The sequence below is a fragment of the Chelonia mydas genome, chromosome 1 (assembly GCF_015237465.2).
Source record: "Chelonia mydas isolate rCheMyd1 chromosome 1, rCheMyd1.pri.v2, whole genome shotgun sequence".
Lineage (NCBI taxonomy): Eukaryota > Metazoa > Chordata > Testudines > Cheloniidae > Chelonia > Chelonia mydas.
In genome coordinates, this window is record NC_057849.1 from 204351213 (window position 1) to 204373642 (window position 22430).

A 22430-nucleotide genomic window follows, 5' to 3' on the forward strand; every position below is an offset into this window, starting at 1 on the left:
AAGAAAATTGGTAGATTTATAGTTTGATTAACATGGAATAATGACATAATTTATGGTAACAATCTAGGGTATAGCCTGAGAACTACCTTGTTTCTATGAAAGATAGTGAAAAGAGGATGTGATAAGGACATGCAATCCACTAACTTGTCTAGCAGAAACTCTAGCAATAACAAAAGCAACCTTAACAGACAAATGAAATAATGAACACTCCACCAAAGGTTCAAGCTTTATCATTACAAGTTTATTAGGCCAGGTCTACACTACAGACCTATATCGGTATAACTATGTCACTCAGGATGTGAAAAATCCACACCCCTGAGTGATGTAGTTATATTGACCTAACCACGCCCCCTCCCCCGTGTAGACTTGCGCTAGGTAGACAGGAGAACTTTTCCTGTTGACATAACTGTCACCTCTCGGGGAGATGGATTCACTACACTGAAGGGAGAAGCTCTCTCACCAGCATAGTAGTGTCTTCATTGAAGTGCTACAGTGGCACAGCTGCACCGGCACAGCTGTGCTGCTGTAGCACTGTACCCCAGCACTAAACTGAGGTCCCAAACAGGTACAGGATCTTTCACTGGTAGATATAGATTTGCAAGTCCCTTCAGGAACCTTTCAACTGAACCATGTGTAAACACCAATTTATTATCTAATTATGGTCTGTCAATATAGCCACTAAGGGAACCTCTCTGAAGAATCTGAAAGGCCCTCAGAGGCTTCAAATGCAATAAATACTTTAAAATATATTGAAGAGAAGCCAGTTCTGAATGCTCTGGTTTGATGCGCATCCAAGTCATAAATCTCAACCATTTAAGCTGCTAACATCTACTGGTCAATTGTCTTTAAGGATGCCGGGCAGGAGCCTTGCAGAGAAGGTGGGGACAAAGCTCCCCGTCACCCAACCATCTGGGGATGAACTGGAAGAAGGGGACCAGACCAAATACTGCCTCCTCCACCATAGCAGGGCAGAAACCAATAGAATGTTGCCCTACTGAACTTTCTCAGCCTGAGGATTAATTGAGGGAGAAGCTGGCTAAGGCCCTCCAGTGGATTAAATTACACCCCAGCTCCAAGGAGGAGAGCTTGGGGACTCCTGGCTTAAGGAGAAAAGTAATAACTGGCTGAATTATCCAGCTCCAGGAGGAGGGCTAGTGCTCCTGTTTAAGGAAAGACAAAGAGATTGAAAGGTAACCCAGGAGGGACTGGGAACAGGACCCAGAAGGCTGGCTTCAGAGAAGTCCTAAAGGCCAGAATAACCTTTTGTTTATTTTTGACTTTTGTTTGGACTTATTTAGCCGAAAATGAATTGAACTCAGAGTGATCCAGCTAGAGGGCCCAGGTGAACCAGAAAACCTTGGGGAGGAGGAAACTGAGGCAGGGAGTGCCTGGAGTGCCACATTCAGACACCAGGGCAGGCACACCCTGTGATACAATGGAAGGGGAGGAAAGCATACAGTAGGTCTTTTCTCCAGTGCAGAAGAAACACATCCAATATGGAGTTTCAGATGCTTCCTGACCTGGAAAAGAAGAGTCTATACTTTGTGTTGTGACTTGTTGCAACCAGGTCTATATCTGGACAACCCCATATTCTGAAGATCTCATGTATCACTTCCTTCTCTATAGACCAATCATGCAGCTGTACAGCCTCTCTGCTCAGTGGGTCCACTAGGTTGTTTTCCTCTCCTACAAGGTGCAGGGCTAACGGCTAAATCTTATGCTAAATGGGATGTTAGATGGGGTGGGATCTGAGTTACTACACAGAATTCTTTCCTGGGTATCTGGCTGGTGAATCTTGCCCATATGCTCAGGGTTCAACTGATCGCCATATTTGGGGTTGGGAAGGAATTTTCCTCCAGGGCAGATTGGAAGAGGCCCTGGAGGTTTTTCGCCTTCCTCTGTAGCATGGGGCACGTGTCACTCGCTGGAGGATTCTCTGCTCCTTGAAGTCTTTAAACCACGATTTGAGGACTTCAATAGCTCAGACATAGGTGAGAGGTTTATTGCAGGAGTGGATGGGTGAGATTCTGTGGCCTGCATTGTGCAGGAGGTCAGACTAGATGATCATAATGGTCCCTTCTGACCTTAATATCTATGAATCTGTGAATCTATGAAAATGCACCAGTCCCGTAGCTTGATTGCATACTTGAGATGAGTGAGCCTCTCTCCCTGCTTGTTCACAAAGTACATGGCAGTTGTATTGTCAGTTACCACCAGAACCAGTTTTCCTTTGATAGAAGCCAGTTAAATTGCCCTCAGCTCCAGTAGATTTACAGGCAGTCTCTTCTCCTGATAGCTCCAATGTCCCTGAACTATCAGGGAATTTAAATAAGCTCCCTAACCATTGCTGGATGCATCCAAAGTGCTTGTCATTTATTAGGTTGCAGGACTGAATAAAATTTCTCTTAGAACATTTATTCAAGTTCACCATGTCAAGAACTTTAGTACATTCTGTGGTATCGCTGGAAATTTCTGTATGCTGTCTGAACTGGGTTAGTAGTTTAGAGATAGCCACTACTATAGAATCCTCATTATGAGACAAGCACATGGTGTTTGACACATATTCCCAATGCCTTTAGGCCGGTAAGTATTAGGACAAAACGACTGCCTTCTGAGAACACTGTCAAGGTTTAAGTCTGAGAAATCTGTCATCTGGCACAAAAGCGCTACCCTACAGAGAATTTAGGATTACACCTATGATGGAGTCCTCTGTGTGGTGCATAACTGAGATTTCTTTATATTTATGAAGAGACCCAGGTTCTTCAGTAGAAACATGATATACTGAATTTCTCTGAGGAATCCCTCGCATGATGTTGACTTCAGAAGCCAGTTGTTTAGTTATGGGTAGACAAACAAGTCTTGTATTCTCGAGGGAGCTGCACAGCAGAGAGGCATTTCATAAAGACTGTGGGGGCCATAAACAACCCAAGAAGGAGGATGCTATATTGAAAGTGTCTTTGACCCACCATAAACCAGAGGTACTTGAGGTGAGTTGGTCTTATAGCTATGTGAAAATAAGCATCCTTGAGGTAGAGAGCTGCAAACCAATCTAGGAAATAAAAGGGATGTACACAGGTGTCAACAAACAGAAGCAAACATTTTTGATAAAGGTGTTGATCTTTCTTAAATCCAGAATAGGACAAAGTTCACTTTCCTTCTTTGGTATGAGGAAGTAATTTGATTAAAAATCCAAGCCCCAGAATTCTTTTGGAAAACTCCTCTATAGCACCTGAGAGCAGTAGAGACTGTACGACCCATAACATCATATGCTTGTGAGAGGGGTCCCAGAACAAGGAAAGGGGATGAGGAGGCTGGATGGAGGCACAGTATTGAATTGAACTCCATACTCTTCTTCTATAATTTCCCATATCCTTTTGGCAGATGTTATTGACATCCATTTGTTGATAAAGCGAGACAGTCCATTTCTGAATAAGGAGTGGCAAAGAGAATGACAGGTAAAATTGACGGTGGTATCTAAGTGTAGACACAGACGAACTTAATCCCAGGGACCAAGCAGTAGATTTTGGATCTTCTAGTTTTTCTAGCAGCTCATTTGTTTTTCTAGCAGCTCGTTTGCTAAATCGACCATCCCCTTCAAAGAGGGGATCCTCTACTTATACCCTTGTTTCAGTAGGAAAAGTGGATGATTTTAACTAGGATGGCCTTTCTATAATAATAGCCAAGGCTACTGCTCTGGCTAGCAAATCAGAAGCATAAAAAAACCTTGCGCTTAGCATATGTTTAGCCATATTCTGTCCCTCTATCAAAATGGTATAAGCCAACTTAAGTTGGCGCTCAGGCAGTTCGAGGTGGCCACCAGGCCGCACTTAAATAAAGGTAACCATCTTTTCCCAGAAGTGAAATTGGTAACGAGATATTACTGCCTGATAGCTTATGAAATTGTCACGCAGTCTCTGAGGGAAAGGAAGCTGAAGTTATTCCCATGTTTTTATCAAATCAATCTGCCTCTAATTCTATGTCAAGATGCTGAAAGTCCATCTGTGGGGCTAAGCATTCCTCCTCCTCAGAGTGTCTGGTACTACCATCGGGAATTGTTCCCTGAAGGCAGGGGAGGTAGACTGATCTTGGAAACTTGAAACCATTCCACAGTCTCCTCCTGGATCCTTATTAGAAGGGAGGTTCTTCTACCACACTTAGGTGATGGCATAAATTCCCTTGCTGAATGTCAAGAGGGCCCTGCAGCTCAAGGAGGCCAATCTTACCAATATCCTCCCATCCAGTACTATTTTACAACTAGGAAGGTAGGGAGGTCTAAAGGCATCATCTCCTGGATTATATTCCATTCCTGTAGAATAGAAGCTAGGCAGTGCCTCAGGTTGTTTAAGTCTTTCCTGCTTTTTTCCTCAATGTGGATGCAACCTTGGATTTGTAGCTGAGACAACTGGAGGCACTATCAAAACTGGAACATCCATATATTCAGAGGATCTGAGGGTGTCTTGGGAGGAGGTAGAGAAGACTTTGGATAAAAGCAAGATATTTCCTCCACTCTACCTCACTTATTAGAGGAACTGATCCCAATAGACATCTCTGAAGAAGCTTTTCTCTTCCTTTCCCTGAAGATACCTCTTGCAGATCAGTAAATCATTCCAGTTGGGGATCCATGTAGTACAGCGGTTCTCAAACTGTTGGTCGGGACTCCAAAGTGGGTCGCGACCCCATTTTAATGGGGTTTCCAGGGCTGGCTTAGACTTACTGGGGCCCGGGGCCACAGCCAAAGCCCAAGGACTTCAGCCCTGGACAGCAAGGCTAAGGTTGGGCTTCGGCTTTGGTCCCCCCCACCTGAGGCAATGGGGCTCGGGCTTTGGCCCCCCCACCCAAGGTGGCAGGGCTTGAGTGGGCTCAGGCTTCGGTCCCCCCTCCTGGGGTCATGTATTAATTTTTATTGTCGGAAGGAGGTCACAGTGCAACGAAGTTTGAGAACCGCTGATGTAGTAAATTTCAGCTAACATCCTAGTACTATTCAGTTCCAAAGACAGCACTGTTATCTGTTCTGGTCATGCCTTTGCCATAACCTTCGGATCCATATGAATCACAGGTTCTACTAACAGAATGTCTTGTTTAGTTTTCAGACTGGGAACTGATACTAATGACCTGACTGATCTGAAGAGTCTCTCATCTGGGATCCGTCCCTGCTAACAGTGGCTGCTCTTTCCTTAGCCACCTTCCTTGGAATAAGACCACATGGATCTAATGGTCTTACACATGGCCCGTCCTTTGATGGATCCAAGGCAGGTGGTGATGGGACCTCAGGAGTTTTCAGTTTTAACAGATCCCACATCTTGTGTGCCATGCATACAGCAGGTTCTAGAGTTCGGTCCTATGCCATTTCCTGAGTCTTCGTAATCCACGTAGTCTTAGAACTGAACCTGAAGCTAACAGCAGTCTCTTCTCTGTGTTCCATGCTCTGAGAGGAGTCAGACCCTATAGGCTGTACTGCCAAAGCCTCTTGAATCAAGGGTGCCTGTAGCCTATTTCATCTACACACTCTTAGAATAAATGTGTAGCAGATGGAACATCTGGATTGATAATATCCTTCACCAAGATACGAGAGGCACCTTAGATGAGAGTCTGATGCCAGGAACACTGCCAGACATGAGGCAGGTCTCTTGAAGCCTGCTCTTCTGTTCTTCTGATCCGCCATTACAGCTCTGATGGAACTAAAATTAAAATCACTTTTCTAACAGTAACTAAATTTACTAACATAGCACCCAATAATAACTAGCTTCTAATACATTTTACTACTAACCTAACTAACAGCACTACAGAAAAGCAAGGCTCTGGATCTAGGAGATCCAAAGAAGTTTGCTTCTGTCCCCAGGAGTCGTAGAGCACAAAGAAGCAGAAGTGGCAATGGTATAAGAAAAGCTCCAGTGCCAATGCCTTGGCATGAAGACACTGGGCTCACCTCCACAGACTCAGCACCCCAACCCACAAATCTCTTCACTCCCAGGCCTCCCACTCTTCCCTGCTAACCCCCACTCAACACTTCATGCCTCTCCATGCTAGGGTCACTTTGCCTGCTCCCTAGCTCCCCCACCCCCTCGAGCAATGCAGTTAAACCAACCTAACCCCCCTACACTGAAGCACTACAACGGTGCAGCTTCTGCGGCGTAGATGTACCACTAGAGCATTTTAAGTGTAGACATACCCTAAATTAAATAATTTAAGCATGCAATCAATGCAAATCAACCTAGACTTTACTATGGAGTCACTACTGACCCCTCCAAACCACAAATAAATGTGACAGGTCCTTGTGGTATAGATACTGGAAAATATTGAGATCTTAAAGGGTATATTCCCCATTCAAATACAGATCCTGTGCTATTTATTGGTATAAATATTTGGAGTAAGATTACAGATGAGCTCAAAATTAAATATGGGCTTAATGTTCTATTACACAGTGTAGCAGTGGAATAGGCAGCATATTCTTCAAGGCAAAGCCCAAGCATAGCACAATACGGATTGTGGATAGAGTTAATGGATTCATGGCAAATGACAACACATCTGTGAATGGACAAGATATTGAAAATGGGCTAAAAGTTTTTTTTTAAAAAGTGTTTTTAATTTTGTTTGTATGTACAAATGGTAAATAGCTAATGATACAAGGTTTGCTTAGTACATGAACAATGGTGGAGTCAATGAGAGAATTAAATGGTAGCAACACTAAACTGGTTCTGAGTTCAGCAATTATCCAACATAAAATGGGGAAGCTGCAAAAAAGATGCCACAAAGCCAAGCAAGCAGAATAATAAGAATTAGACTAGACTGGAACTGGATACAGCACTAGAGAATACATTGCAAGGAACAATCTTCCTTTGGCTTCCAGCTGAGGGACCAGTTTACTAGAAACCTTTCACTTTTAACTCCTTCGATTCTATCCATTAAGAAAGAAATGTTTCACAAGTAGGGGAAGTATGAAATATTCCATTGTGTTAGCAAATGTCTGTATAAAAACCGTTAAATGCATCCCGGATTCATTGCTACTACTAAAAAATATACAGAAAACATTGCTTCTTTGGACACAGTTTATGTTTCTTGTCTGAACACCCTGTGAGGATTAGTAAGTAGCATAGCAGCATGGCAGGGGAGTCCTGCCCGGTAGTATAAAATCACGGGGCTGGAAAGTGCTTCAATGGAGTTGTGAGATCAGGGGATAGGAGTTGTGTATTCTAAAGTACAGAGGTGAGAAAATGACAAAACTGAAAGGAGTGAAGACTTCCCAATGGAGCAGAGTGAAAGCCACAAGACACGTGTCCTCAGCCCTCAGGCCCTCTCTCAGGCATCTGTAGTATGTGCAGTGTGAAAGTCTGTTATGTGTGTGTTTAGGTCTACATGGTGAGCATGTAAGTCCATAAAGGTTGAGTGTGGCAGACTAATCTATATACGAGTCTACAGTGTGTGTCAGAGGAAAGGGGAAGCTTTTCAGACACTTCATTTGCTTTATCACATTTTCCTTCAATAAGGCTTCTGCATTCGGTACTACTTATTACTCCCTGGCATTCCCAAAGGAAAAAATTCCAAACCTCAGACTTTGGAACTTGCTACTCAACCCAGGTGTGGTGGTAGGTCTCGCCATTTAAATAAAACTGGCACAGAAATGTGGCAAGGTTCAGCTATTCCTTCACCAAATCCTATCTTTCATGAGAAGATGAAAAGCTACCCCTCCTGACAAATGCAAAAGTGTAGGCCACTGACTTCCATATCTCTTGCTCTTAAATGATCATAAGCAGGCTTGGTGCCATTTGATTTTTTTCCCCAATCTTGATAAAGAATAAAAAATAAAAATCAATATTAATTAACTATTTTTACAGTTGCAGGAATTTAAGGGAGGGTAGGAGTGCGGCAGTGCTGTCAGCAGTGCTGCAGGGGGTTCCCAGCATAGTGCAGGGGCTCAAGATCCCTGGGTGCAAGGTGTGGGGAAAGATATAGTCCTGGCCTACAGGAACAGCAGCCCTCATCCAGGCCTGCAAGGAGGAGAAGCCAGTGGTCAAGGGGGAGGCCACCACACTGCTGAACAGTTCCTGCCTGGGGATGGTCTTCGCACTCCAGGCTGGTGAGAATGTGGGTCCGTGACATCGAAGCTGTAGAGGGCTCTCTGCATGACTGAGGGGCCAATAACACCCCATCCCTTCAAGGAGCCATTCAGCAGTGGAGTGGCCTCCCTCGTGGCCAGGGGGTTCATCTGCCTCCTGGCTGTGGGGTAGTCTGCCAGTACTGCAGGCTCCTCTGCAACTTGCACCTGCAGGGATCAGGTGTCACCGACCATGTAGCTGGGCAGGGAGCCATCTACAGCCCTGCTGTCACAGCCCTGCTCACTCACTCCCATGACAGCAGGGCTGCAGAGGGCTCCCTGCATGGCTGCAGGGTCGGTGACACCTGCAAGGTGTGAGGGGCAGGCTGCACTCGCCACAACTGTTACCAATGGGTTTTGTTGTTGTTGATTTCAGTGCGTCATCTGAAAATGACATTTACCGACATCTACTGATTTAAATTGAATCCTGCCAAGACTAATCATAACTAAAACATTTGTGCTTACCTTATTGCTAGGGCCCAATCAAATTCACTGCCATGAAAAATGCGGCATGGACCGTGAAACCTGGTCTCCCCCGTGAAATCTGATGTTTTGTGTGCTTTTACCCTCTACTATACAGATTTCACAGGGGGAGACCAGTGTTTCTCAAATTGGGGGTCCTGACCAAAAAGGGAGTTGCAGGGAGGACACAAGATTATTTGAGGGGGCTTGCGATATTGCCACCCTTACTTCTGCCCTGCCTTTAGAGCTGGGCGGCTTGAGAGCAGCAGCTGTTGGCTAGGCACCCAGCTCTGAAGGCAGCACCTCGCCAGCAGCACGCAGAAGTACCATACCCTGCCACCCTTACTTCTGTGCTGCTGCCTTCAGAGCTGGGTGGGCTGGAGAGCGGCAGCTGCTGACTGAGGGTCCAGCTCTGCAGGCAGCAGTGCAGAAGCAAGGGTGGCAATACCATCCCATGCCATCCTTCCTTCTGTGCTGTTGCTGGCAGTGCTCTGCCTTCAGACCTGGGCTCCTGTCCAGCAGCTGCCACTCTGCCGCTGCCCAGCTCTGGAGGTAGCATCACCACCACCAGCAGTGCAGAAGTAAGGGTAGCAGTACTGCAACCTCTTCCCCCCCACAACTCCTTTTTGGGTCAGGACCCCTACAATTATAACACGGTGACATTTCAGATTTAAATAGTTGAAATCATGAAATTTACAATTTTTAAAATCCCCTGACTGCGAAACTCACCAAGATGGACCATGAATTTGGTAGGGCCCTACTTACTGCAGGACAACGAAGCATGGCCCACACCAAATTCTACCATGTGACTCATTTTTAGAGTGTTCTTTAGAGAGCGCCAGCCCCTGCATGCAATGTTGACTTCTTTTTGGCATCAAGATAGAGCACTGCATGCAGCCACCCAGCTTCTCAAGAGGCTACACCTCCATGTTAAAAATAAGGATGCATACAATATCTGGACCTCCTCCTCAGCCTCCAAACTTGGTTTCCACAAGAAATCCACCTGTTGAAACTGGAGAATGTAGTGTAATTGCTGGATACGAGGACAGAAAATCCGAGTGTTCCCCGCACTATTGTCATAAACTGCATTTTTCAAGCCACAATGGCACCAGCAGTTGGCTTATATTGCTTATTTCATAGAATAGAATCATAGACTATCAGGGTTGGAAGGGACCACAGGAGGTCATCTAGTCCAACCCCCTGCTCAAAGCAGGACCAATCCCCAATTTTTGCCCCAGATCCCTAAATGGCCCCCTCAAGGATTGAACTCACAACCCTGGGTTTAGCAGGCAAATGCTCAAACCACTGAGCTTTCCCTCCCCCCCGAAGGGTACACTTATATTTACTTCTGTTGCGGGTGTAAAAACACACACACACACATACGGCATATAGATTCCTCATACCATTATCAGGCTGATTTTGAACACCCACTGCTCACCAGGCACTTCAAAGGTCCACTTAATTTGTCCAAACATTTGCAAACAGGGCCCTCTTCCAGAACAAAAATTTTCTGAAAAGGTTGAAGCAAATAAGAGAAGACATTTCCAAGATTCGGGAGCGCCAAAAATGAATGGAGTGTTTGACTATGAAAAGTTTCCTCATTTGTTTTTGTCCCTTCACAGATCAAAAGTGGTTTGACCTAGGAAAAATGGCCAGAACCCCCTGGTATGTTTTCCTGAACTGTCCTTAGACATCAAGGAAGAGGGCCTTTTGCAATTTCCAAGGAGTCTGGAGATGGATTATCTATTATAGGGACTAAAACAAATACTTCAAGACAAGGCATGGTCCCCACGTGCCATTCATAATGTACATGAAGAAACTTCCAAGCTCTTGACCAGTATGGCAGCCTGAAATTCCTCACCTAAATGGCTATGCCATTCAAACTTTAGGATGCTGGCAGACATACGTGCTATGTTTTATGTTATCTCTAATGCTTCGTGCACCATTCAGAGTAGCGTGTCACATGTTCCATTAGACGTAAACAGCTGCAGCCAAAGTTTCACAATAAAGTTTCTCTATTGCATTCTGTGACTTGCAACTGACTCAAGTTTATTTCAGCAAACTGAAGAAGAGCCCTGTGTAAGCTTGAAAGCTTGTCTCTTTCACCAACAGAAGTTGGTTCAATAAAGAATATTACCTCACCCATCTTGTCTCTCTAATATCCTGGGACCAAAGAGGCTACAACAACACTGCAAACAAGTTTATTGTGTTAATGCCCTCCAAACTGTACAGATGTCCAAATTAGTATACACAACTTTTAGACATCCCTAACAGATGTCCAAGTGACAGAAACGGCAATAAAATGCATTCAAAAATCTAAAAAAACTCTCAGGCAAAACTTTAATCTTTAAATAAGTTTGTAAATACCTATCTTGTAAGGAAAAGGCTTGACAACATTGTAGTTTTCTCAAATTACAGTAACATTATAAGTTTGGAACTTCCAAGGTCACGTTACATAAAAAACCCCCCAAAAGCAAACAGCCATGAAAACCTAACCATAACTCTGACCTGTATCTCAACCCAGAGAACAACTGAAAGGCAGTAGATAATCCCATCTTCAAAAGCACATTTAATCATTGTGTCAGTGACTAAAGTTACTGTACTGTTGTTGATTAACTGAGCACTACTGCTGTAGCATATAAACCGAAGTACAACTGTCTTTACATCACTACAGCAAAATACTTCTGCCTTCTTTAAGGCCATAAGCAGTCAGTCACTAAAAAAAAAATACAGATTTAAATCTCTTGATCAGAGGTGAACACTTTTTAGGAATTATCCTGAATGATATTCTATGTAATTTCAAATATGAGTGCTGTCATACTGCAAAAGTTAGTATAGGCACATGGACCAGAGATTTTCAGAGGTGACTATTGATTTGGGGTGCCTCAGTTTGTATGTGCTCATTAAGACACCTTTCAAGGATCTGATTTTCAGAAAGTGCTGTGGATACACCTTCTGACAAATATCAGGCCAATTAATGCACCTTCAATGAGCACCCACAAATTGAGGGACCCAAAAATCACTACTCACCTTTGCAAAATTTTGACCATGGCTACCATATCTAGGGTTATGAACTTCATAAAGGATGAACCCCAAATTAAGTAGTTTTACACATCGAGATTATAGCAGGATCACATATATCAAACATGTATTACTGTTCCTCTGCTCCTCAGACAACTTAAACTATGTACATAAAGTGGATTTAAAGCTCAGTTCCTATCAAAAATCCTCCAGAAGTCTATAAGAATATCACCATCATATCCTCAAGGTGCAATAGAAGAGTGGAAGCAGATAAGAGCAGAGTTAGGGTTACCTGGATGCCCTTAACTGGGCATTTCCATTCTTTCCAAATATTTTGTTGTTTTTAGCAAAATCTTAGCTTTGAACAGACAGGCCAACAGCTGCTGAAGTTTTGTAAAAACTACTAACGTTCCTGTAAGAGCTTTCTTTTTAAATAATTGAGACGCTTATTGCTTACAACCTTAACTCTACCATGCCATAAATGCCATAAACAATTTTTTTTTTGCCTAGAAAGTTTATTTAATACAAGCTTGTAGCCCAGTGGGCCAGCTTACCTCTATTATATTCATGGCTTTGCATTATATTCTGCTTTTTATATTCAGTAGTAATACAAGGAACCTACAGGCTTGTATCCTGTAAGTCATTGGCTTCAGCAGTTAGCATGACGCTTGAGGCCTATGAACTTTGGCATAGATAAACTTAGGTAACTCATAAATTTTGGGGAACTGGAAGTAGAGTGCAGGGGGAAATTTTGTCCATAAGGACATTAGCCAATCACAGCACATGAACTCACACCAGCTTCTGGAAGGTTTTGGACGGAACATCCGACCACAAGAGTGCCATAGTAATGAACTGACATATATGTTAATGCGGTGAAATCATAAATACACTAACCTGTGGAAGAAGGACACCTTAACATTGGTAAGGGGAGGAAATACACATAAGGAAGAGGGGGAAAACCCCTAAAGAATATGCATTAGAAATGGTAACGTCAGCGTAACATATTATAAAAGTGGCATCCCAAGGCAGTAGTGGGGAGAGATGTAGCCCTTGGGAGGGGTCAGAATGATGGCCACTGGTGAAGATGAGGAGGGTGATGGTGATGAGGAAGATAATGGTTAACATTTCAGGTTGTCTTGCAAGGGATGGTGTGAGTGTGGATGTTCAGATGTACTTTCTGTATTATCTCTATCTACCTTACTGAGTTAGAGTGTGGGAGACTTTGCTAAATGTATTAATAAATTATTTATTTGTAAATATAAAAGAGTTCCTACAGTGTAAGTGTTGCACCTGTGCACATCGGGGTTCCCAACTATATAATAATTTTAAAAATAATGGGTCTGATCTTTGGACAAGAACCTGTCAACCCTCAAAGTGATAGCTGGGAATTTTATTCATAATCTAGATCAGGCTACAAGCTACACGACAGCGAGAATAAAGGTTTTACTTGGCCACATTATTCGACAGAGACAAACTGATGAGATTATGGAGTTGAACCTGGAGGCACCAATCTATTAGTAGCCAAAAGAGGAGGGGATGGGACTTCTAATTTTCAAAACACCCACTAGCGAGATGCAGATATCAAGACCAAGCCCAGGGTACAAAAGCTTTTTGATAAGAACCCTCCCAGTAGCTAAGCATAAAGACTGGGCTTTTAACCCAACTGTTGCCTATGGACTTACTTTGCAGGCTGTCTCCAACCCTCATCCATTCATCTGCTATATCTGCCTCTAGCTCAGCGGCAGGCAAACTTTTTGGCCTGAGGGCAACATCAGGTTTCCAAAATTGTATGGAGGGCTGGTTAGGGGAGGCTGTGCCTCCCCGAACAGCCAGGCATGGCCCATCCCCTGACCCCTATCTGACACCCCCCGTCTTCTCGCCCCCCCCCCCCCCCCCGGGACTCCTACCCCATCCAACCGCCCCCAGTTCCCTGTCCCCTGACAGCCCCCTCGGGACTCGTGCCCCATCCACCACCCCCTGCTCCCTGTCCCCTGACCGCCACAGGACTCCCCGCCCCTGACTGTCCCCCACCGCCCCATCCAATCCCTCCTCTCCTTCCTGACTGCCCTCCCGGGACCGCTGCCCCCTTCAACCCCGTTTCCCATTCTCTGACCACCCCAACCCCTATTCACACCCCCTACCCCTGACCACCCCCTCAAACTCCTCTGCCCCCTCTGCAAGCACAGAGCACCGGGTCAGGCAGAGGCTTTGCAGCTGCGCTGCCCCAGGATCTTGCAGCCCCCCCGCCCAGAGCATTGTGCCGGCAGCGCAGTGAGTCGAGGCTGCACGGGAGGGGGAATAGCGGGGGAGGGGACGGGGGCTAGCCTCCCAGGCCAGGAGCTCAGGGGCCGAGCCGGAGGGGCCCGTGGGCCGTAGTTTGCCCACCTCTGCTCTAGCTAGTTTAGTCCTCTCATGAGAAAGTGCATAATATATATTTCAACCTCTGCAGATAATAAATGGCTAACTAGAGTTTTGTAAAACTCTCAAAAGTTCATCACTGGGCTGAAGTGAAAGCAAGCAGAGTTTCAGCCATAAGAATGAACGTTACACAAAATGGAGAGAGTCACAACAGATTATTATAAGGGAAATTATTTTACAATCCAAACTCAAGCAGTCACTCCTCACAAATGCTATAGCAGTATGACCACTTGCTATTTTCTCGGAGCAGATCAGGTAAGGACGAGAGTGAGATTAGTAGAATCAGAGCTAATTCTAAACACAGGTGGTGAGCAAGACAGAGAGAACAGGAAGTGGAGAGGGGAATCACTGTTGGCATGTGGTGACGGGAAAGATTGATGGCTTCCCTCTCTAGTTTTCCCCACTGTGTAGGCAGGCAGGGGGTGGGGGAAAGGGACTGAGGAGCTGCTGTGCTGGCGACATAACACACCACACAGCCTCCACAGCACTAGCACTGATTAATGGGGCTGGAATGACTCAGGAAACAGAGAAGAATCACTCTCAGACTTTTCTCCTTTTTATCGTTATTTTATCCAAGGCAGTTCACATTTCCAACCAAAACATCTTGAAATTTGTCAAAAGAAGAGAAACATGTAAGACTGAAAACCAGAGTGTCAGAAGGAAGAAAGAACAATATATAAGTGAATGCAGTCAAAAGAAAAGTGCCTGACATTGTAAGTGCCTGATCAAACAGAAGTAAGATCTTCCCAAGGGGGTTGGAGAAGAAAACAAAACAAAACAAAAACACGCCTCGTCTTCAGGGACAGGAGAAATTCTCTGGCTATAAATATGAGCTCTTGCATCTTTAGGGTCTGCACATAATTTTTACTTCCCTTATTAATATTTTGCAAATAAAAAGCTTTTGTTTTCTAAATGATATGCTGGCCTGTCAACGTAGACTTACAAAAAAAAAAAAAAAGTCTGAAGCAGTAAGAAAGGTAGGAACTTACCCTAACTCATTAAACCCCCGCATTAAACTAAAGTATACATTTTAAAACCTAACTGGGGCCATTGAAGTGCTATCATCATCAGGTATAGGCATTTGTTTCACTTTCTTTTTAAAAGGAACAGGGAAACCAAAGGCTGGTTTAGACATCAATTTTTTTGTGCTGATGTAACTAAATCAATTTAACTACATCAGTGCACACTCCTAATGTAAGATGTACTTAAACTGGTTTAGCTTAATCTGGTAATCAAAATAAAATAAACTGGTATAAATGCAGTTTAAACTGATTTAAGTGTATTTAGAGTTAGGGGTTTGCACTGATGTAATTAAATTAAAGATTTATTCCGTGCAAGTTTTTGGATATAGACATGCACTAAGAAACTATATTAATGCACTGCCCAAAAATTTAGTTAATGTAGAGGTAAGGCTGTCCAGCAGTGCCTTGTACCCTTCCAAAATGCCAAATGTACCTATACTTGAACTCTGAAAACCAGGAAAGATTTAAGATACACAACAGCCACGCCCCAAACCTGGAGCTGGCAAGTACTGAATGTATGAAGTAAATGGGCCATTTTAAGCGATGTGCTGCATCCCACAGAACTGCATTATCTTATTCATCTACAAACACTGCAACTTCACTTTATTTTGTTACAGACAGCAGTATTGATTAGTGCAGGGATTACCTGCAGCAGGTTGGCACAAATAACACTGCAGTAGCAGGAGAGAGACGTGCACCCAAAGGGATCACAGACCCCTCGTTTCTGTGCTGAGTTATGCGGGTTGTGCAAGCATAGGAGCATAAAATCTATTCTTGCCATGCGGATCTGTAGCAGTCTGGTAGCATACATAATAATGCAGACGTTGGTGCAAGTATGTTGCAGAGAGAGCCCTTAGGACAAGGGTCAAAGGATGGTAACATCTAGTAATTTTGGAATGGTTTGTGAAAAGCAGGTGAAAGAGTTGAGCAAAAGACAGATGTAGCCTGCTGGTGCCACTAAGCCTGCCCTAAACACAACTTTTCCCTTAGTGAGGACACGTTCTGACAATTCCTCCTATCACACTCCCGTGCTGTGTCCTCACAGATGTCTGTTGGAGGGGCCGCACTGGTATATCACACAGAGAACGCACAGTTATTGTTACAGGGCAGGGATAGTATGTTTCCTGGTTTTCAGAGATTTAAATATAGGTTCATTTGACATTCTGGAGGGTTAAGATGCTCTGCTGCTCAAACTTAACTCTGCACTAAGTTTTTAGTCAGCGAATTCCTCTTGTGTTTTGAGGAAGTGGTGGCAATGAGGGGGATAGGAGGTGGCATCCTGGGGACACCTCACTGCCACTCAGCCACCGATTCTACCCTCCTCCGAGCCCCTCCACACTCCCAGCAGGGCTGCAGGGGCCATCAGGAAGAAGGTGGTAACCAATGGGCTTTGAGGAACACATCCACTAACTGAAGATAGAAAAGCGGAGTTGGGGGGAGCCATAGAACACTTCGAATACTACAGCAGGGGAATTTTTCCTTTTCCATATGGGAATAATTGTACTGATATAGAGCACTTTTACACTAGTATAACCATGTCCACACTATAGGGTTGTACTGTTTTAAACTACACCAGTCAATTTAAAACTGCAACTTTCCAGTGTAGATAAAGCCCCCTCCCAAAAAAACCCCATTGTTGTGCAAGAAATGACAACGAAGCTCAATGGATCATGTGATCTGACCCTGTCTTATTCTGACAAGTTTTGGGGAAGCGATTATAAAAAACCATTACAGGTAAGAATTGAACACTGACAATTTTGCAACCATTCTGTGTTCTACCTTGATAGAGATGTTCTGGAAACAAGGAAATGTGGCTTAGTATTTAGTACTTATAGCCTCGTGTGTACTATCATTCAAAAATAGAAGAAAGCTCCATTTATTTGCACCAAATAAGACTGCTGGAAAGAAGTCTGATTTGTTTCCAAAAAGAAAAGTGATTTTAGAAATGAGGAGTAAGCAATACAGAGGCAAAACTTATTTTCAGACTATGAAAAGACAGGATGTAATTACTACCTTTTAAGAATAATGACAATTGGACATACAAAGGGCTAGTAGCTAATTTACTGAATGCCTCCTTTTTCTGATCTCTGAATTATGTAAACAATTATTTCATTTATTTGTAAAAAAGACTTCCCAGTTTCTCTTTAGGAGAGGGCAATCAAATTCCCAACTGCCTGCTTCCCTCTCAGTGAACTAGCTAGCTAAGTTTTTATATTGCAATCATCACAGTAGTATCTAAATCCCTTACAAACATACAATCTCAGTTTCTCCTCCTCTGACCTTCAGGTGAAGGGAACTTTTTATATTTTATTGCATTTTTGGTTCAAGTGTGTAGTTGTATGCTAGCAAGACTAGCCCCAAAAAACACAAACAAGGACAAACAGTATCAAGTCACATATAGAGTGGCTTTTTAAAAACATGTGTTTTGTGTTTTAATTATTCAATTGTTCATAATACATCTTAAAAACTAGAAGATATATTTTTCTATTGGTTATTTTGTTTGGCAATTGCCTCAAGGCTGGAAAGGTTAGCTACTTTGTATATGGCGCTAAAATTAACACACCTGTTTAAAAACTTTCACTTTGTGGTCTCTGGCTCAAATCTAGCTCAGGTGGAAATGAAAGTTTACACCATTTGATGGTACTGTGAAGTGTGTGTGTGTTAGGAGTCTCAGTGCACTTCCTAGTGGGCAAATGTGCACTTGACAAAAAACACAACTGGCCCTTCTTGCCCATATTAGAAAAGTTATACCAATTTAAATGGATTTAAAATGGAACTAATTAAATCAGTGTGAACCCCTCACATAGACATATTTAAACTGTTTTAACCTTTACTTACTCAACATAGTTTGTGTTGCAACATTACTGAACTAAGATTTAAAAATCTTTTCTAAAGTTGACCAGGCCTAAATCTCAGACACACCAAAGACTGCATGAGCAACAGAAGTTGCATTCCCCCCTCAAGAAGCCCAATCTACGTTGGGGTTGAAGCTCCCTAGTGGAGATCGGGCAGATGGGAGGCTTTCACCATCATTTACTGTGTTGGACCTATTCTTCAGATAGACAACTCTTCAATCTCTACTTCTGTATATATCCAAGAATTTTCACCAATGCTGCATTCACTTAAAACTTTGTAAGAAACTACCAATTCAACCTAGCACCCTCTCACATCTAGAAACCTAATATATCAGCATATTTAACAGACACCAGCATAACTAACAGTTGTTTTTATGGCTGCTGCAAAAGTGGAAGCCATATTTTCTTTAATGTTACAATGACTAAGGGTAGACTTAAAAGAAAACTATTAGTTTACAGGTGAAAATGTGAATTCCACCCTTACCAAGTGCCAGGGTATTTAGCAGCGTGCCACTTAATAGAGTTCTAAGATATTTAAAATCCAGAGGACTCTTCCCATAAGACCAGGATGGCCAAAGTGCATCTCATGAAAGTCACAGTCTTATTTGTTATTTATCTTAAGCCAAGCAGCATCACATGATTGGGTCTGTAGTCTTCATGAGCCATTCCTCTGCAAGAAAGATGAGAGGCCATTTGTGATCTGCCATGTTTTATACAAGTCTGGTGTGGATGTGGTGGGCAACCTGAGGCCCGTCAGGGTAATCCACTGGTGGGCCACTAGACAGTTTGTTTACACTGACCATCAGCAGGCACGACCGCCTGCAGCTTCCAGTGGCCACGGTTCACCATTCCTGGACAATGGGAGCTGCGGGAAGTGGTGGCCAGCACGTCCCAGCAGCCTACGCCGCTTCCTGCAGCTCCCATTGGCTGGGAACGGCGAACCGCAGCCACTGGGAGCTGTGGGCGGCCGTGCCTGGGGACGGTCAATGTAAACAAACTGTCCCGCAGCCCACCAGTGGATTATCCTGAAGGGCCACATGTGGCCCACAGGCTGCAAGTTGCCCACCACTGGACTATAGGTTCATTACAAATTACCAAAACAATTCTCAGTATGGTAAAGTTTGGGCATCCATCATTAGACTATACCGAATTTAAGGCCCCAGAGATGTTCACAGCCTTCTGTTTAAATGCACAGTGCATTGCAGGAGTCAGGAGGTGGCAGAAGCAGGACAGGAGGGGGAGTGAGGGGAGGTACTAAGACTTGGCCGGCATGGAGGCAGGAAGGAGGGTCCCAGGCTGGGAAGGAGGGTCCCAGGGTTTCCTACCTGCTCCCGGGCACATTCTAGCCCCTCCATTTCCAGCTCCCTGGAATGAGCCCAGGTCCTAGAGCAGCTGGTCTCACTCTCACCTCTCCTCCCATCCCTTGCTGTGCATGAGTTTACAAGGAGACAAAGCCCACTCCCTACCCCCATCCCTCCTGGTTCTGCTACCCAGGCAGGAGTGATCTCATTAGAGAGACAATGAGGTTTAATTCCAAGATACAATTGAATACATAAGTGAATATTTACGGGTGGCAAAAGAGAAAAATCATAAATTTTGGCAACTCTGATCTCATTCTAGGATGTCTCATAACCATGTTTTTTTAAAAAAGTCAATCCCACAGCGTAGGCACCACTTCTGATCTAGCTCTTTTATGCCCAAGATATGTTATTTTCTGGATAGTATCCAGTAAGCCAATGCAAAAATATCATCCCTTCTACTGTATCCAGATGGTAAAAGATCAACTTCATCAGTTCAAGGTCTACACTTGACTGATGTGAAATGCTGGCTTCTCAGACAACTCTTGGGGTTGGACAACAAGCAAAATCCTTTGAACAAGTCAAGAAATCACTTGAAGCTTTTTTCTTCTTAACTTAACGGAACATTGTAATCAAGCTTGTTTAAATCAGTCCTCAGAGGGGATGCAAAACTGATAATCTGACCACTCTGGGTTATTAAAGATCCTATGGCACTTTTTGTAAGGCTCGGGCCATTAACAGCAGCATCCTGGTGAAATCTCACCTCATATTACATCCTGCCTCACTAAATTCCCCCTGCAGTTTCAGCTGGATTCAAAATTCTGCTTCTCTTCCTGTCCTAAACGGTTGCACAGTTTTGCTGTGCACCAAAGAATTGATGCCCAATTACATCTCAAGCATGGCAATGATCTTTATGTAGAATAACTGAAGGAAGACGCTCAGGCACCACAGTGACAGACATACCTTTTCAAAAGCATCTTAAGGACTACAAATCCCACTGAAAGTCAGTGGGACCATGGGCTGGTCTGCACAACTTTTGTCCAACTATAACAACATGAGTTTAGAAAACAATAACCAAAGCAATGCAACCCCCTAGTGTGGACAGTTACACCAGTAGAAAGGTGCTTTAAGCTCCATTGTGTAGGCCAGCCCCTAGTTCCATTGATTTTCAGAGTTAGGTTCCTAAGTGACTAAGTCACTTTTGAAAATGGGACTTTGGCACTTTTGAAAATTTTAAGTCTAAGAATCTAAGCAGTACATTACAGTTTAAGGTCACAAGGTGCTTTTGGAATCCTTCAGGTTAAAAGGAGCTGTACAGAAATATAGGATATTACACAGGAAATCCTCATTTCCTGAATCCAGCCTCTCTAGCATGAATTGCTGTGTATATGCATGGTCTCTTCATTAAAACAGATGTCCCCTGAACTGCTGACTTTCCAGTAGTGCATCCTTGAGACAGACACTACTAGAGTAGTGGCAAAGGTGTATCCCAAATGCCACCTGTAATTTTCTCTAACTTCCTGGAGGAAAAGACAATGCAACACAGCAATATGGTGGTATAATGGATACAGCTACTTTTGAGCATCTTCTCCTGGATACAAGAAAGCATCTTAAACCCTCCCCCAAATAATAAATGTTCCAAAATTTCACTTTCTCCTGATTATTAATTATCTTATAGCCACACTTCTATCCTGAAGAATCCCAAAGTTATTTACAAGCTTAACATTATACACAAAATATACACAGGAATCACTATGATTCAGCAACCTCTAAGGTGGAACATGGCAGCTATTTAACTGCTTGGGACAGTAAGTGAATACCAAATCCATATAAGAACCTAAGTTTTGTCTTACTTAGTAGATAGCACCTCCAGCAGCACAATGTCCTTCCCCAGTACCGCTCCAGCATTGGCTCAATACTGACTCACAAAGTAAGATTGTACTTATCACAAACGCCATATCAGGCAGAACATGCATATTCTCTGGACTTCTCCAGTCCAAGTGCTGACCCATCCCAGCAAGGCACATCTTGAAATATGTGACTGGATCATGGCTTGAGGTGGGGGTTCACCTGCTTATACAGAGTCACATGGTAAAAGGAGTTACAATGAACTGCGTTAGCTTTGGGACAGTCACACATCAGAAGTTGAAAGTACGAGTTTCCAGATCATTTGAACTGGAAAATGTGGCAGATTTTGGAGTCCAGACAGACAAGTGCACTAGCCTCTGGAGAGGAAAGTTCAAATCCTATTTTAGGCCTGGAGCTCTCACCTTAGCTCTTACTGGACAACGGTCCACATCACAAAAGACGCTACACTCTCAGAAACCTCCTAGTGCAAATCCTTATGTATGTCAGTACGCATTTGCTGTAACAAGAGGTGTGTACACGGGAAGGGTGCTGAGTATGACAATTATAGATATTAGTGTCAATTCTAAAATAGTGGGATCTCCGTTTTACGAGGCACACTAAAGTGCTACCACTGGACCAGATTAGGCTTGGCAAGCCAGTCAATTGACTGGCCAGTTGAGCACCTATTATTTGACTACAGCCAAATATTGTCAAATACTCCAGCAAGAATATCCTGATATAAGCAGTTGCCTCCCTTTTTGATTGCATCATTCTTTCATTTTTTATCTTAATTTCACTGTGTTATACATTTTTCTGCATTAAAATAACTCTGTTTCATAAATGTTTTTGTTATTAGGCATAAGTACATAAAGCTAAGCCTATTGGAGACCATAAAGTCTTACTCTTTTTTTGTTACTGTTGTTATTGTTCTAATAAATTAATGCTTTAAAATATTTGACCATTTTTGACATTATTTGACAATATGTGACTAATATGTAATTGGTCAAATGACTAGCTATTTTCGGACTGGTCAAATGCCCAACCCTAGATAGTAGGAGACCCAGCTCTTCAGGGTGGCAGAAAAAGCCCAGTGTGAAGATTGCATAAAAAGCAAATCATTACCCTCAGGGCTTGAAAACTCCACTCCTACTAACTACAAGCTCTCGTTTAAAAAAAAAAAAATGTGTATAGCCTTTATAGTCTAAACACAAAATGTTGTAACTGATGTGGTTCTACTTCTGCTGCTAATCACCAGGTGCATTATCATGAAAACTGACCAGAGTACTGCAAGCTGTCCCTGCTGCTATTCAAAGTCCTGCAGGAATCAGTGAAACTAATAAGAATCTGGTCCACTTCATTCTGCTGCTTAGAAAAGCTCAGAGAAACAGCAGCAAGCCTTGGAAGAACCATAGAA

General features: G+C 43.4%; 1 protein-coding gene across 3 annotated transcripts in view; it reads right to left on the reverse strand.

Annotated features, from left to right (window-relative positions):
- Nucleotides 1-22430, reverse strand: part of WARS2 (tryptophanyl tRNA synthetase 2, mitochondrial) — a 76286-nt gene that overhangs the window by 48399 nt on the left and 5457 nt on the right. The window contains exons 1-2 of one of the 3 annotated variants that reach the window (XM_043551295.1): nucleotides 8954-8959; nucleotides 8618-8622 (exon numbers count right to left, since the gene is read on the reverse strand). The exons of 1 other annotated variant lie outside the window; for it this stretch is intronic. The gene's annotated coding sequence lies outside the window, so the exon portion shown is untranslated. Of the gene's footprint in view, nucleotides 1-8617; nucleotides 8623-8953; nucleotides 8960-18354; nucleotides 18541-22430 lie in introns of those variants that run through there. One more of the 3 variants, XM_037910198.2, reaches the window with a different exon arrangement.